Source organism: Papaver somniferum, chromosome 11 (assembly GCF_003573695.1).
Source record: "Papaver somniferum cultivar HN1 chromosome 11, ASM357369v1, whole genome shotgun sequence".
Taxonomy (NCBI): domain Eukaryota; kingdom Viridiplantae; phylum Streptophyta; class Magnoliopsida; order Ranunculales; family Papaveraceae; genus Papaver; species Papaver somniferum.
Window position 1 is genome coordinate 63,405,453 of NC_039368.1, and position 16,343 is coordinate 63,421,795.

At 35.8% G+C, this 16,343-nt stretch overlaps 1 long non-coding RNA gene across 5 annotated transcripts; it reads right to left on the minus strand.

Annotated features, from left to right (window-relative positions):
* Window positions 1-2,006: 2,006 nt before the first annotated feature.
* On the minus strand, window positions 2,007-4,581 carry LOC113321115. 5 transcript variants are annotated; one of them, XR_003346476.1, is made up of 6 exons: window positions 4,426-4,581; window positions 4,141-4,265; window positions 3,946-4,018; window positions 3,789-3,856; window positions 2,837-3,439; window positions 2,010-2,321 (listed from the first exon to the last, which is right to left on the minus strand). It is a non-coding gene; the product is annotated as an uncharacterized LOC113321115 (long non-coding RNA). The 5 variants fall into 5 exon arrangements; XR_003346480.1 differs by having other exon boundaries at window positions 2,011-2,321; window positions 4,141-4,200; XR_003346478.1 differs by having other exon boundaries at window positions 2,011-2,321; window positions 4,141-4,189; window positions 4,332-4,581.
* Window positions 4,582-16,343: the final 11,762 nt, after the last annotated feature.

The following is a 16,343-nucleotide window of genomic DNA, read 5'->3' on the forward strand; positions in this document are numbered from 1 at the left end:
TCCATTAGGATAGGTTCATTTTGGCGGAGGCCTTCAGACAGATATGAAAAACACCGTTCACCTAGTAAACATCAAAACCATCTATGTTTTTCTCTATATCCATCTTCTTGATCGATCCATGTGATTAGTTTTGACTCCGGATATTGATGTCCATAGTGAGACTATCTAAGTAGAGCTCTGTCACTTCATATGAATTTTAGTATGCTTGAGTGCGAACTCGTGTACATCAATTGGAATTTCGCATCAGGGTACTTCCTCCTGTAGTCAATAAGTATGCTAACCAAGGAGATTCTTTAGTGCCTTCCAAGGTTCTGTGTAGATAGCTAGGGTATGGAGTATAAAGGTTTTGTGGGTATACCTCTGGTAATCCCTCCGGAGACAACACTCCGCCATTAGAAACACCTAGGGGTTTAAAGGCTTATTGCATACGCTAAATGCAATCGACGATGCCTGCGACAGTGAGTTAGGATTTTATTTTACTTGATTTGCTCGAGGGCTAGCAAATAATAAGTTTGTGGGTATTTGATAGACGCATTTATGTGTCTAATATATCTCAATTGTATATATTGTTAGTGCTCGATTTTATACTTATTTGGTTATTTTATGTCTTTGTAGGTGTTTTTGGAGAAATAAGCTTTTGCGGAAAAATTGGCTCGAAAAGTGATATTTGCGCTCGTGGGAGAAAATCACTAAAGGCACCCCTCATTTGGATAAGGGGCACTCACTTACTAAGGGGAAACCACTTGTTATTTACACCCAGGACACCCCAAGTCTTAAAGGCACCATGGATTTGGATATGGGCACTTTATCTTTTCCCATTTGAAATTTGGCGGGAAAATATAACTTCACCTGCATAAACCATACAGTCATTGTGTATTACTTTGAAAGGATTTTGGGTCGATATTTTCTTGGATTTGGACCCAGATATGGACTGGTATTAACACTAGACCTCAATGCAGGTTTGCTAACTCTCTTGGATTCGGAAAAACAGGGATAAGTTCACCGATTTGATAAAACAGGGAAGAAACGAAGTTGACGGGATTTTATTTGTATTTTTGGAAGTTATGTGAAAAGATAGGAAAGATTACTCTATGTTGATTTAGTTTTATCCTTGAGAGATTCTGGGACGTCACATTGGACTAAAAAGACTCGTAAAGAAAACTTGGAGAGAATTATTCGCAACTTGGCAGCGAAGAAAAGAAGAGAAGAAACAAAAGATTTCCGGGAGGTTTTATTGGTCCTGAGATGTATATAAGAGCGGCTGGAAGTTCAAAGAAGAGAGTCGAGGAGTTTGGGGCCTTTACGTAGTTTAGAGGAGGCTCTGGTACGAAGAAATCACGCTGCAGAGAAAGTTGCAGCAGCAGCAGGAAGAAGACGAAGCTGAAGACATTGGACGACCCAAGTCAGTCGCAGAAAAGTGTGGTTTATCCACGACACACATAGTATCGTTCCCAGCAGTCTTACATCTTCTGTATCGTTAGTAACAGTCGATCTGCCACGCATATAAACGTTGCAATTGATATGTTTTGGTGATCTTCCTTGTACTTCCATCTTTAAACACTCTTTGAGCCATGTTTCTATCTTTTGAGAGTTTGTACGACATCATGAGCTAAACCCCAACACTGGGATGACGGAGGAAGCCATATTTCATACGTGTGGTAATTATATTTAATTCTTTCATGACTTTTTGCATGGATTATTAATTGTTTTATGGTTTTTATTGAACGGTTGTGATTTCAATTGATGGGTTATACTTAGGTTAAGTCTTTTGATATCCCATGCTTTTGATTTATAGTCGTTGCTTTTTAAAAATCTACCTTGGCAAAGAAACAGAGTCAATATTCTATTTGAGCTATAATTGTCTAAAATAACTATATGAATCGCATGAATGGATTTGTTGGTGGAATCCTGAGTCCCAGTCTCTCATAACATTAAGTGAAACCAAAATTAAGTCTGAAATCAAATCTTTACAAGTCTTTGAACGAACTTCTACTTATCACTTTAAAAACTACACCACTTATCTTTTATCAATTGAAGGTAGCTACTGCAAACATTAGAGGAAAACAACCTAGAAAACAAAACCCACAGAAATAAGCCATTTAAAGTTTAAAAATTCGCTAATTCACCAACTTTCACTTGATCTGACTATTTCATTTGCGATATTAACTTTTGATTCATTAAATTTGTAGATCTAATAATCGAAAGGTCTAATGGAAAAAGAAGTGCAAGAAATTTAAAATTGGAATACCTGACTTTTATGACCAACCTTCAAATGAACAAAACTCCATAAAAATTCATAACTACACCATCCAACTTGCTTCCTAAAAGAAGAACGAAATAACCCATTTATCAGAGATTCATAAAAACAGAACCCCAGGAACCCAAAAAATGATACAAATCCTCTCTGAAAAATGAAGTTCGATGACAAAAACAAAAACAAAAACCACTTATTTATTAACTCAAAGTAACAAAAAAATAGGAAGTTAAGATACAAAATTATGATGATGAAAGTTAAAATCATGCAAATTAGAATCCCAACAAAAGTTAAAAAATATATAATACAATACGTAATTAGCACCAAAAGACATACTGATCATTTCATAAGGTATTAGACATTTAAAAGACAAACTATAGCAGAAATGGATATAATAGATTTGTCTCCCATGGCATTTAAGCAATCAACAATATTGACAAATCAAATGCTAAATAAACAAAGCAAATTCAGTTTGATCCACATACATTTGTTGTATGCAAAACAACATGTATTGAAGTTCATGATAGTAACTTAACCATAGTTATCATTTAGTATACTAATTTATACGCATTAGATACTAACCTTGGCCTTATACGGGTAATCTTCATCGGTATCGATTTCATTATTCTTAATGATGAAATGGAACACATAATCCATAAGACCTCCATTATATCTTTGGTTGTAAGATTATCATAGTCCACAAAATCTTGTTTAGAAAGTCAAAAGTCGGGAAATCCCAACACATGATCCTTTCAATTCTCAAAGATCCACAATTTCAATAACAAAAATATATTCACACACACACAAAAGAAAAAAAAGGTAAAATAATGAATGAAAGCTAGTTGTTGTGGAACTTGAGATTTCTCTGTTAGAAGTTTTGTTGTCACCGTATGTAACTTTTGATTCTGCATCATGCAAGAAATAGATCCCTCAAGCAGATCGTGTGACAATATCCCAAAAAAGGCCAAAACTGAACACTCAAACAAAAATATATATCATTTCGCCAATTATAAAAACTCACACTATCACCCATCCACAACATATCCTGGATGGTTATCCTGACTCGAGTGGTCCATGCCTACCCTTATAATCTATTTGAGGAATCTGGTTCAAGGTCTTATAGTGATCTTTACTTTGGAATACTTTCGGAGGGACTGCATTGAATCTGAAACCCATTATAAGCACCTGCATGAGAATAGAAAGGGGCTGGTATAAGATCAAGCACATCATGTGATTGTCCTTATAGCAATAAGAGCTTATGATTGTCCTTATTGAGTGATATTTTTACTGCTTCTTTAAAATTCACGATCATTACAAAAGCTTTCACGGGATTATAAAAAAAAAAGTTATATATGCGCAAAAAAGTGTCACTATTCAGCCAAAATGAGATCCAGAGCCGTGATCTTTATGGGAAGATAATCCATTATAGTTGTACATTTATATTATGCACAAAACTCAGTTTATCAGAGATTCATATATGTGAAAATTAAAAACCCTAATTTGTAACAAATGGTTAAATACTTGGAAACCATACCTTTGTTTTAGGTGCTAACAAAGCCATAAAGAGCAGCACACATTTCCTGCATTATTTTCTTCCATAAACTGCACGGTTGCAAAAATGAAATCACAAAATGATGTAGACATATGCAAAATCCTATAATTTTCCATTAGAGAATTAAAAACAAACCCACCTAAGAAGCTGACATTGAGTATTCAAAATCTCATCGTACGTAAAAGCATTCAAAACTCCCATAGCACAAAACGCTATGAAAAGTGAAAATTAAAGATTGCCTCTGATGTAATGAAGAGAAATGTAGAAAAGCAAAAACAACAGAATGGATTCCAGAGACAAAGTGAGAGCGAGAAAGTATATATGGGTTGTGTACCTAAATTAGGAGAATTGACATACTTCTTTCGCCCAAAACCTGAGGAACCCTATTAAGTACCTATTAAAATCAGAACCTTCCGTAATTCGAAAATATCTTTTGAATCCACTTAGAGATTCAAAAACCTAAAAATCAACGTAATAAACACTGAATTAAAAAAAAAAATCAAAATGATCCAAGATTCAGATTACCGATTTAAGCAATCATCAAAATTGAAATTTGGTGAAAGAAAATATAAGCCAGGTTTTAACAGTGAATCAGGTAAAGCTATGCAATAGGATTCACCTGGTGGAGTGAAGATAAGCGGTGAAACCTGAAGGGGGGTGTTAATAAATTGAGTGTTGGAGGAAAAAAAGGCGTAACGGAAGATTAATCAATGGAGAAATTAGGTGGGTAACGCATTCAGATTACCGATTGTAACCGTAAAAAGTGAGTTTATGAACTCCACCTTATGTGGGTAACGCATGAAGAAACTGAATCTGGGACGTTGGATCAGAGCGTATGAGAAAGATGCATTCTGAACCACGATTTATGTCCTCCATTTTTCTGCATTTTGACACCAACAGGAGCCATGGATCGACTTACAACACATATCCAGAGCCGTCGGATTAGAAAAAACACATTTATTTTTGTAAGAATGATAAGAGGTCTTCTATGGTCGAAGTACTTGGGTTTGTGTGATAAGTAGATTATGTTATGGTACTTGAAGGAAAAATCCCTGTTAGAGAACATGAGCCTCTTGTACAAATTCTTGAATAGAATGATCGTGACTTCCACCAGCAAAGTGGGTAGCCTGCATTCGTTACGTCACATAGCACAAACCACTACAACGGGTATGCTATTGCTTTTCAGTAGTATACACCCCCACTATGGTTATATCTGATCGAGACCTTGGAAAATGATTGGAACTAAAGTAGACCCATCTTATGAAATAATACTCCATAACTCCCAAGGTATTCGTGGCATAGGAGACAACGAAGAACTAACATCCGTGAGCATGTACATAAATTTGAATATTCTGGAGGAGGCTGGGTTGGAATAATACCTGGAGCAAGACCTATCCTGCATAGTGCCGGTTGATCCATCCCAAAGTGGTGTTTGGGCTCCATATTATTCCGGACTTCACGATTGATTTAACCAACTCAGGTAGTGTTTTCATCTTTAAGGTGCTGGACATTATCTTTATAGTACTCTCACTCTTGTCCACTATGTAACAACCATCAGTAATAACCTTTGATAATCTAACCTTGAACTAGAGCATTTATGGCCTTCATTCTCGTGTTCTTTAATTGTAGCAGAAGTATTTTTGCTACGTACCACATACCTTTTGCTGACACAAGCCTAAATAACACCACTAGGGACGTATCTTTTCCTCCCCAGCAAGGTGATACTCTGGAAATTCATGATACGGCTCCAGAACCACACCCCGAATATTTATAGTGATTCACTGAAATCTATATTGGAGGCTGAATCTAAAGCCATCATCAACTTGGATTGGTTCTCAGTTTACCGTTGCATACTTTTGAATAATCGGAAAAACAATCGTAGTTCAAGATAATTGGTGCACCAATATGGAAGTAAGTATACCACCAATACTGAAAATAAATTCATCAATTTAGTATATTACCATTTTATAAATAAACAAAAAAATCACAATGCAAATCATGAATTATGGTATTTATCTTAACAAAGTCCTAAAAACCGTTGAAGCGTTTCCCTTGTTAGCATATGAATCGAGGGTTAACTATAGTTTTACTAAATTACAGACCCTCATTCAAGATTTGGTGCCATTAGCATATGAATCGAGGGTTAACTATAGTTTCGCTAAATTACAGACCCTCATTCAAGATTTGGTGCCATTTCCAAATCTTCAAACGCTTCGATCCAACCGGATTTTTTACTAGCATTGGGTATAAAACATTGACCAAGTACCCCAGATCAGAAACACTCTTTCGATTTCTTCAAAATAGTCTGAGTTCGTCCAGCCTCATTTGTGCTGTAAAAAATCCTTCAGACGTGGGTTGGGTACTCGACAACTTATCAATTACATATGAGTTAGGATCGCTTATGTATCATTTTATATACTATTAGGAAATAATATATGAGAGTCTATATTTAGGAGATATGCACATTAAGTTGTGAGAGTTATATTAGGAAAGTGTCTATGTTTAGAGTTTGATCTTAGTTAGGAAAGTACCTTGAGTGGTCGTCAAGTTTGTGAACAATATAAATAGGTCGTTGAGCCATGAAAGTTAATATACCGAATTATTATCAATGTAGTCTATTTCTTCCGCGTGTTTATGCTCTCCTCTCTCTTGCTCGATCCTTAACATGGTATCAGAGCGAGGTGAGAGGAAGAGAGAGGAGAAGAAGAAAGAGTTAGAGAAGTTCTATTGTTTTTCGTTTTAGGGTTAAAAAAAAAGGTTGCTGCTGTTCGTAGTTGAGTTTTTTCCTGAACGAGAAGGCTGCAAAAGAAGACTTGTTAAAGTCGTGTTGGTGTACGTAATTGAGCCGAAGAGATGCATCTCAGATGGTGAAACATGGACTGAAACTAGCTTGATGCCATTGATATAACAAGAAAACTGAGATGAGTTAGTTGTGTCGTGAGGGTTAGGGTTATCCTATGAATTTAAAGACAAGAAGCAAGTCATGGAATCTGTTGCCGTTAATTGGAGTCTTCTTCCGTTGACGTGCTTAACTGATGTTGTGTGTTGCAGTCAACAAAGGTGACGAAACCGATCCTGCTGTTCTGGTTAGATGAATTGAAGTATGTTGCCATGGAAGAAGATGGTTTTGTTTTGTAACGAGAAGAACAAGGAAGAAGAGGTGATTCTTGTGTAGTTTGCTGCTGGTAATGATGAAGAACGATCAATGATCGATCATGCTGCCATTAATGGTGGTCTGTGGTTGTTGGATAGGAATATATCGAATATGCCATGAGGTTGTTGCTGGTAGTGATTAATGAAGACTATCATCAGGGAAAGCAGCAAGGAAGTTTTTGTGCTGTCGTTGGTGTTCTCATGATGAATGGTGGATGAACTATTTTTAGAAGTTGTATTGGATTAGGAAATATGGGTATGACGTGAGGAAGATAGCTGCAGTCAAGATATGGGAGGAACTCTTGCTCGACTTGGGTCTATTTTTCTGAACTCTTTGGTGTTTGGTTGTTTGTTTTGCTGCTGATGCGATTGGAAACAACAACGAAGGGGATTGCAGTGGATTAAAGAGAAGACATGAGTGGATGTTGGATTTCGAATCTGCTGGCAGAATACTTGAGGCTAGATATACTGGGATTCAGGGAAGTGTTGTTGGTGCTAGCCTTTGAACGATGATGCTGTTGTGTTCATGTGTGATGGGTTGCAGCCAAACGTTAAAACATAACCTGATGGGATTATAGAAAAGATGGAATTGAAGGTTACAGAAAAGACGGAGTTGAATTTGCGATTGATTGGGTTCGTTTGTGAAGTTTAAAACCGAGAAGATGTTGTAAAGAAGAAGGAAAAATTGATGCTGCTTTTGATATGAAAAGATTGATGAGTATCCAGAATTTTGAAGAAATTCAGGAAGAACGGAGAACAAGTCTTTCATGAAGGAAGATGGCAGTAGTGAGTCAGTTTGACGAAGAAGAAAAAAAAATAATAAAAAAAATGTTATTGATAGGTTGTAACAGTTTGGTGTTACAAATGAGAACTGTTACAGATGAAGAGTAGTGTGACTAAAGGATGTTACAATTAAGCGTTACTGAAAAACGTGTTACAGAAGCGTAACAGAAGAAAATTGTGACAGTTTTGTGGCAGAGGTATTGCAGAAAGCTGTTAAACATGTTGGAAGAAGTGAAGTGTGGTTGAAGAGTTTGTGAGAGAAACTTGGAAAACTTACAAAGTGTGACAGACTTTGTGTTAGTTATTGCTTGTGGCAGAAGCGTAACAAGAGAAAGATTGTGAGAGAATATTTAAGAACAAAGAAGTGTGAAGGTTTCGCAACAATAGCGTGACTGGAACAAGAGAAGAAGAAACAACATTCATGTTGTGAAGAAAAAAAAACAATTACCAAGAGGTGATGAGAAAAATAACAACAATAGTAGGTTAAAATCCTATGAGTTGTCGAGAGAGTACAAAAAGTATTCTATCGAAGAAACCAAGAAACCAAGAGTACAAGAAGTATTCTACCAAAGAAATACGAAAAGGGACGAAAGATGTCCTTAAACTACGAAGAGGACCGAAAGATGTCCTTAAACTACGAAGAGGACCGAAAAATTTCCTTAAACTACGAAGATGACCGAAAGATGTCCTTAAACTACGAAGAGGACCGAAAAATATCCTTAAACTACGAAGAGGACCGAAAGATGTCCTTAAACTACGAAGAGGACCGTAATGTCCTTAAACTAAGAAGATGAGACCGAAATGTCCTTAAACTACGAAGGGGACCGAAACGTCCTTAAACTACGATTTGAAGATTTTTTTTCACAAAAGTGTTGAAAAAAAAGAAAGAAGAAAACTGAAGATAAATTTCTTTTGTCCAAGATGGGTATTCGTGATCTACATGCTCCATCTTGAGGGAGGGTATTAGGAAATAATATATGAGAGTCTATATTTAGGAGATATGCACATTAAGTTGTGAGAGTTATATTAGGAAAGTGTCTATGTTTAGAGTTTGATCTTAATTAGGAAAGTACCTTGAGTGGTCGTCAAGTTTGTGAACAATATAAATAGGTCGTTGAGCCATGAAAGTTAATATACCGAATTATTATCAATGTAGTCTATTGCTTCCGCGCGTTTATGCTCTTCTCTCTCTTGCTCGATCCTTAACATATACAAGTAAAGAAGTCCATTTATCTCATGGATACCACTTCGTTTGGACGAATCAAGCCAATTTTTTTTTACATAATTTAAGATGAAGAGTTGAAAAATAGAGAAGACAAATTGATTGGTGTTATGAAATAGAGTTGTATTTGATATATGATCGTTTGAAAAGTAACCGTTGACAAGAATGTGCCTCTATATGGATTTTCCATGACAGAAAACTCCACTTGTTAATCCACGTGACTTAGCAATTTGAGATTTTTGGCTAGTCCATTGGAGTCGTGACAAAGCACAAGTGAGAAGAAATAAGAATAAAGAGGCTAAGGTAACCGGAAGGTAAAATAAACAACTTACTTCATCCTTTCTAAACTCTGGCATTAAAAAAAAAACGTTTTCGCTATTTCTTACCTCGTTTTTTCTATTTCCAATCCACATGAATTCCCATCCCCAAATTTCCTAAGTACCACCTATCGACATTTTAAAAATTCCTATTAAATCCTATCTTTATATGTTTTGACTTTTTTTATTTTTGTATGTACACCTTTCATCATCCACCACGTGTACAGAAAGAGACACGTGGAAGGCATGCAAAACGAGATATCAAAACATGATAGCAAGCATCTCATCAGAAGATGCCACCGGTCAGCAGATCTGATGGTCAGGGACAGAGGATCACAGAGGTATGATGGTTCAGAGGAGCACCAGATAATACCCCTTGGGTGTTATCACACCCAATCCTGAGGAAGATCCCAGATCAACGATCGAGAGGAAGTTTGGCTGACACAGATGTGACCAGACAAAGAGACACTTGTCTGACACTAGCAGACATCCATCTACCCGCATTAAATACCAAAGAGATATACACGTGTCAATCAATGCGTGGAAGAGGCGAGGATAATCCTTCGTATTCAAGCTCAGACCGCGGCATATGCCGAAGACCTCTGCGTAATAGGCACAAAGCACAAGAAGATAAGATTACAACGGCGCCTCAGAAATGGGACCCACGTTCCAACCCTATAAATACCCCTCTCCACTAAGAGAGGGGGTCGACCAATTGAGAGCAATTATAGGAGAATATAGGAGAGAGAAATAGGAAGAGTAAGTAATTCCCCTACTTCCGCAGACCTATGTATACTCTAAAGTCATTCGACTATCTTTGTAACCACTCAATACGTAGTGAAACACCAACCCCGTGGATGTAGGCCTTAGTGCCGAACCACGTAAATCTGTCTTATTTACATTTCAGCACCTTACATTCAGCGTTAAACTTCATATGCTTTACATTTATACTTAATTCTTGGTTTATTCCTTTATACGAACATTATTTATGATAGTATTCGACTAGAAAATGACAAGCCCGAAGGCTTCGAGTCGATGAATCGATATAATCATCCCCGTTACGCATACGACGTACAATTCTAGAATTAGGATGTGTGCGAATATTGTTTGTGAACACGTGGATGGCTTCGTGATTTATGTGTTCACAATCTGGCGCTAGAAACAGGGACTTTGTCACGGTAAAATATTTATCTTATCATGTGATGTCACCTTAAACGCGCATTATGGTTGTGCCCTCTTCTGGGTTCAGCGTGATTTCAAAACCTTTTTTATTCTGGTTTCATGGTCTTCATTTTCACAAACACCATTTCAAAGCAGACAAACCCACGGCTATCTATCACAGATTTACGCGTAAGGCGTTTTCCTTTTAAAACCCACGACGGATCTGCCTTTTCAAGAGTTTTCTTTTTCAAAAGTAGTCTGAAAACAAGATCCATGATTGTTTATTAGAGGATTTGTATTGCAAAAACTAGACCGATGAAGTCTTTACATTTCTCTTTTATTAAGGCCCTTGGGCAGCTCATTTCCTTGAGGGGAAAACCAAGTGGAAAATAGGGAAAACCAAAAAAAAAAAAAGTTGGCTACGTCAATTGAAATCAATAACCGATCCAAAAATAATGTTACTTAGATGTCATGTCAGTTGAAATTATCGTCCGTTTATTAATGATTTAGTTAATGCATAATATTAAGTAAAAGAAATTTCTATCCTTAAACTTCTCCTTTCATTAATCGTTTTTCCTTCAAAAAACTTATTATCTAGGGCTATTTTGCATTTTCTCCCCTCCCAAGATAGCTAATTAGAGTTTCCTCCCCAAAATATCAAAATTAGTGTTTCCTCCCATCGTTAATTTTTCCATCCAGATCTCAGTTAGTTGAGTCAGCAGAAGTATACACGTGGAAAAATATACACGTGTCAGACAAAGTACCGAAAATAACCTCATCTCTTTCATTGGCCTTTCCAAATTACGACCATCTGACCATCACCATTTCTTAGCACCAAAATCCTTTCAAGTTCGAGTACATCACCTTCCTTCACTAAACCAGCTCAACCAATCGCCACAAAATCATACTCACTCAATTTCCATCTTCTGAACCTCTAGACACCACTACCAATTACATTCCAGGCTCCATATTGATTCACATATCAAGCCTGTAATAGTACTCAATCTCAGGCCACATCAAAAGCCCAATTCCTTTCCATCTTCAATTACATTTCAGATCTACCAATACAGCCACCACGAACAACACTTCATCACCGACTGCTATAATTTCATCCATCAAGTTCACTTTATTTATACCCAAATTGCATATGAAATCCCATGATTCGAACCATGTATACACGGCTACCCCAAAATTTTGTGTTGTTGCTAAATCATCAACGATATTGAAAGAATTCATAACATAATTTCACAATATCCGAGATCTGATTCCCGAAAAAACCCAAATTCAGTTACAGCCGAAATCCCCAAATTTGTTGGTGTTGTAGATCCAAATGTAAGGCAAGTGTTTGATATTAAGCCTAGCCAAAATTACATGGATCTTCAGCCGTTTGATTTAAGCGATGGATGGAGAATATTAAAGCAGTGTTTAGGTACTTTCCCAATTCGATTTTGCAGGGGTGATTTCAGCTATAAAAGTGCTGGAACAACCACAGTTCAGAGACCCCTCATTAATGAGATTAAAGAAGGAATTAAGGGTTTGTATGGTATTGAAGATTTCTGAAAAGGAATTAAGGGTCTGAGAAGAAAGATTTCTGAAATTGGGGGTTAATTTTTTTTAAATTGAATCGATACCCGCATTTGTTTCATGGGTTTTCATCGATGGAGGTGGTAGTGGCGCACTGGTGGAGAATCAGTATCAAGAAGTGGAAGTGTGGGTTCCCCATCTAGTAAAATCAAATCATGTTTTCTGATGTTTTCAATCAAGTGAATCGATTTTAGGGTTTTGGGTGAAAATGAGTTATGGAATTAGTGGAAAACATGAGGGTATTTTAGGTAGTTCAGGAGACACGTGTAAATTTTATCCACGTGTTCATTTTTGCTGACGCAGCTAACTGAGATTTGGATGGAAAAACTAACGATGGGAGGATTCCCTAATTTCAATCTTTTTGGGGAGGAAACGCTAATTAGCTATCTTGGGAGGGGAGGAAACATAAAATAGCCCTATTATCTATTTCCTAGATCCTTTTTAATGTCTTCCATTGTATTCCAGATCTACTAGATTACTAGATTTAGATTAAATTCTTCAAATCTTCCAGTTAAATTTGAATACAGTTAATAGTAAATGTATAATACTTAGTAAAATGAACTGTTGTTCCAACAATTGTTAGAATTTTTATTTGTTTTCTAATTGGTCGGGTAGATATGTTATATAGGCTTGTTATCTCACGGTTATGATGACGATTTGGTGTTGTATTGAAAGCAAATATAACTTATAAGGAGAAGGTATATTTCAGCAAATAAGAGCAAAACTGACATTGATTCCGATGATATTTGTTCGTACCCAAAATAAATTCTAGGCACAAAACACGATGATTGATGATGATGTTGCGAAATTAGAGTTAGAAAACAATTTGAAGAAAAGTAAAAGGAGACAAAGAATTTAACGTGGTTCGGCAAGTTGTGCCTACGTCCATGGATGGAATCCCGTAGGGAGAGGGATTACAATAGTTGTGAATGGTTAGGAAACCTAGAATTCCATGTAAAGGAATAGAAATTCCATACCCTTTGAGTTGGATTTTGACCTCTATTTATGGTCAAAAAACCCTAATCTGGTTCCATAATAACCCTAGATTTGTAGTTATCCAAAATAAACACCTAGATCTGTCCTTATCCTTCAATATTTGTATTTATCCATGAAGATCCATGTCTATCTTGAAAGATTCTTGTATATCTTCACGTGATTTGAGTTTATCTTGAAAGATCCTTGTATATCTTCATAAGATTTGAGTCTATCTTGAAAGATCCTTATATATCTTCACAAGATTTGTATCTATCTTGGAATATTCTTATCTATCTCCCAAATTTTGTGTTTATCTCAAAACGACTTCCAAAATAAGTCCTTTGGGATTCCATAATAAGCCAGAATGGATGGGCTTCTACGATAAGCCATGGGTTTCTTTGATAATCCGAAATGGGCTTCCCTAATAAGCCATGTGGGTTTCCACAATAAGAACGATTTTTTTGGGGACCATGGTTTTTGTGGGGGGGGGGGCATCGTTTTATTTTGGGTAAAAACATTAGAAGTAAATCTAGGTCACCCCTTATCTAGATATTTATATTAATACCTAAATTACCCTCCTGATTAATTTTGGATATTGATTAGTTAGTGTAATGATTAGTGAGATTAAACAATCAGATGGATTTTTTTAAAAGAAGTAGAATTATTGAGAGAGTAAAGTTAGAGAAGATGAAGAAGGAAAACATGAAAAACGATGGATTTTACCAACCACAACCGGAGGAAGGGTATTTGGGTACCCATGTATGCTTCAAACTTAGATAATGTTGGTTGGTGTTCCAAATTTTCAAAAAACTGTAAACTTTTAGAGTAGATTTGGGCTTGTTCGGTTACCTTATGTGAAGAACAGGTTACCGAACTCATCTGAAAGTGTAGTTCGATTACTTCTTCCAAACACGCAGGTTACCGAACTCGCTCTTTAATGAAGGTTTTAGTCGTTCGGTAAACAGACATGTTACCGAACTTTGTTTATAGGATTTACATAGTAATGTTCGGTTGGTTCGCAAACTTTAACCCAACAGCATATCTAACCGAACTCCACATGTATGGAATTAGTGAAGAGTTCGGTTTGTCAAGATTTTTGCGAAAAAACCGAACAGAGTAGGCAAAGTTAAATCATAACTCAACATAGTGGGAAAAATAACACAGTTCGGTTACATTGTTGTTTTTTTTTTTTGTATTATGGGTAGAGTTCGGTTACTAACTAGTTTTAGAATTTTTTGCGAACCAACCGAACACAATATATTGGTTTTAAATGAGGAGTTCGGTTAAAACTATTTTTTGCGAACCAACTGAACACAATATATTGGTTTTCAATGAGGAGTTTGGTTAAAACTATTTTTTGCGAACCAACCGAACTCGGAGTTCGGTTACGAAAAAATAAATTCGTGATAACCGAAGTGTTCTTCGTTTTCTTGGTTTCAGAATGTTCGGTTACAAAACTAGTTTTTTTTAAACTATTCCTAACCGAACATGCCACTTTAACTTCCATTTAAACCATATTTTAATGATTTCTACTCAATTTACCCAATCATTTGATAATATCTACTCAGTTTACCCTATCAAAAAATGAATTAAAAACGATTGATGGGTTTTTCAATCGAACAAGGAACGTCAAGGAAAGAGAGAAGAAGAAGAGAATATTTATTTTTTCAAAACTAAAAAATTTCGATTCCCCTCCAATTTTTGTTTTTGATTTTGATTTTGATTTTGGTTAATAGATTCATTTAGATTAGATGTATATGATTAGATTTATATAGTTATTAGGTTAGTTTTAATTTAAATTAAAGTAAAGGGTAAATGTGTATTTACCTAACTTTAGGACACCCTTTATAAGTATAGGGAGGTTGGCCTAATAAGACCATGGTCCCCCCAAAAAGACCATGGTCCCTAAAAAATTGTTCCACAATAAACCCAACTGGGCTTCCATAATAAACCATGTGGATTTCCACAATAAACCCACTGGTTTCTATAATAAACCAAATTGGGCTTCCATAATAAGCCATGTGGGTTTCCACAATAAACCCACTAGTTTCTACAACAAACCAAATTGGGCTTCCATAATAAGCCATGAGTTGGTTTCTTTAATAAACCACCAGGCTTCCTTAATAACTCCGGTTGGGCTTCCTCAATAAGCCATTAGTTGGTTTCTTTAATAAACCATCGGGCTTCCTTAACAAGCCCGGTTGGGCTTCCTCAATAAGCCAGTCGGGCTTCTGTAATAAGCCAAAACGAGTTTCTCCAATAAACTGTATTCCTCTGTTATGCAATAGCTTGTGCTGTACGCATGTGCACCATTTTAATGGGGTACTGACAATATTAATTTTAAATTACTTTCTTTTTATGGAAGTCTTTAACATCTATGATGATAATGATTAAAATCTAACATATCATAAACAGAATGGTTTAAAACCATTAAAAAGATGTCAACTTCTTCAACAGATTGTAAAACTGCAATACAATTTTTTATTTTTGTTTCTTTAGGTTTCTGATGTGATTGTAATGTGGTAAATAAAAATTCGTTACTCGGATTTGTGAATAATGATTTTAGACTTAAATTCTTATGTTAAAACTATCAAACTGAATTGGAAAATATAAAACCAAGTTTAAATAATACCTAGGCTAAAGATTCCACCATTCACCAATTTTTATGTGATTCAATATTAATATTTATCATGCAATTCATACTTCAGTTCGATTCTAAAATATTGCTAATATTAGATTTTCAAAATATTAGTTATTAATCGCAACTATGGAACATCAACAACCCTAACACGCACCATTAATAGAAAACACAACTAATTAATTTTTTTGATGGTTTGGAACAGTGCTCTTGAACACATCCTTAACTCCTCGGGGAGTTATTTTTGGCAATTACGGGGTTCGGACCCCTACCTCCACAGTGTGAGGGAACATGTCAACTATCTGATCACTTGATGGTTGGCTCACAACTAGTTTGTAAAAATCATTATTTCAATTTTGATTCTACGCAAATAATCATAAAAAGAATTGCAGAAATTAATTAAATGGATATTGCCAACATAATTACTGGAAAAAGCTTCCTTTGTTACCACAACAATGGGGTACAGATCCTTATGTTGTAAACACAGTCAAAATAATTATTTATGACTCAAATGGTGTTTACAAATAAGAGAAAAAATAAACAAAACAGATTGTTACAAAAACTTCAACGTATATAATGCAAAAAAGCTTTAGAAAAATAACAAATGTAAGTGTCTTTTCTTTCCCTGAAGAAAAGATTACTGTTTACTAATGACTGTTTTGTGCAGTCAATTGTTTTTCGTCTTCTGCACCAGTAGAAAACTT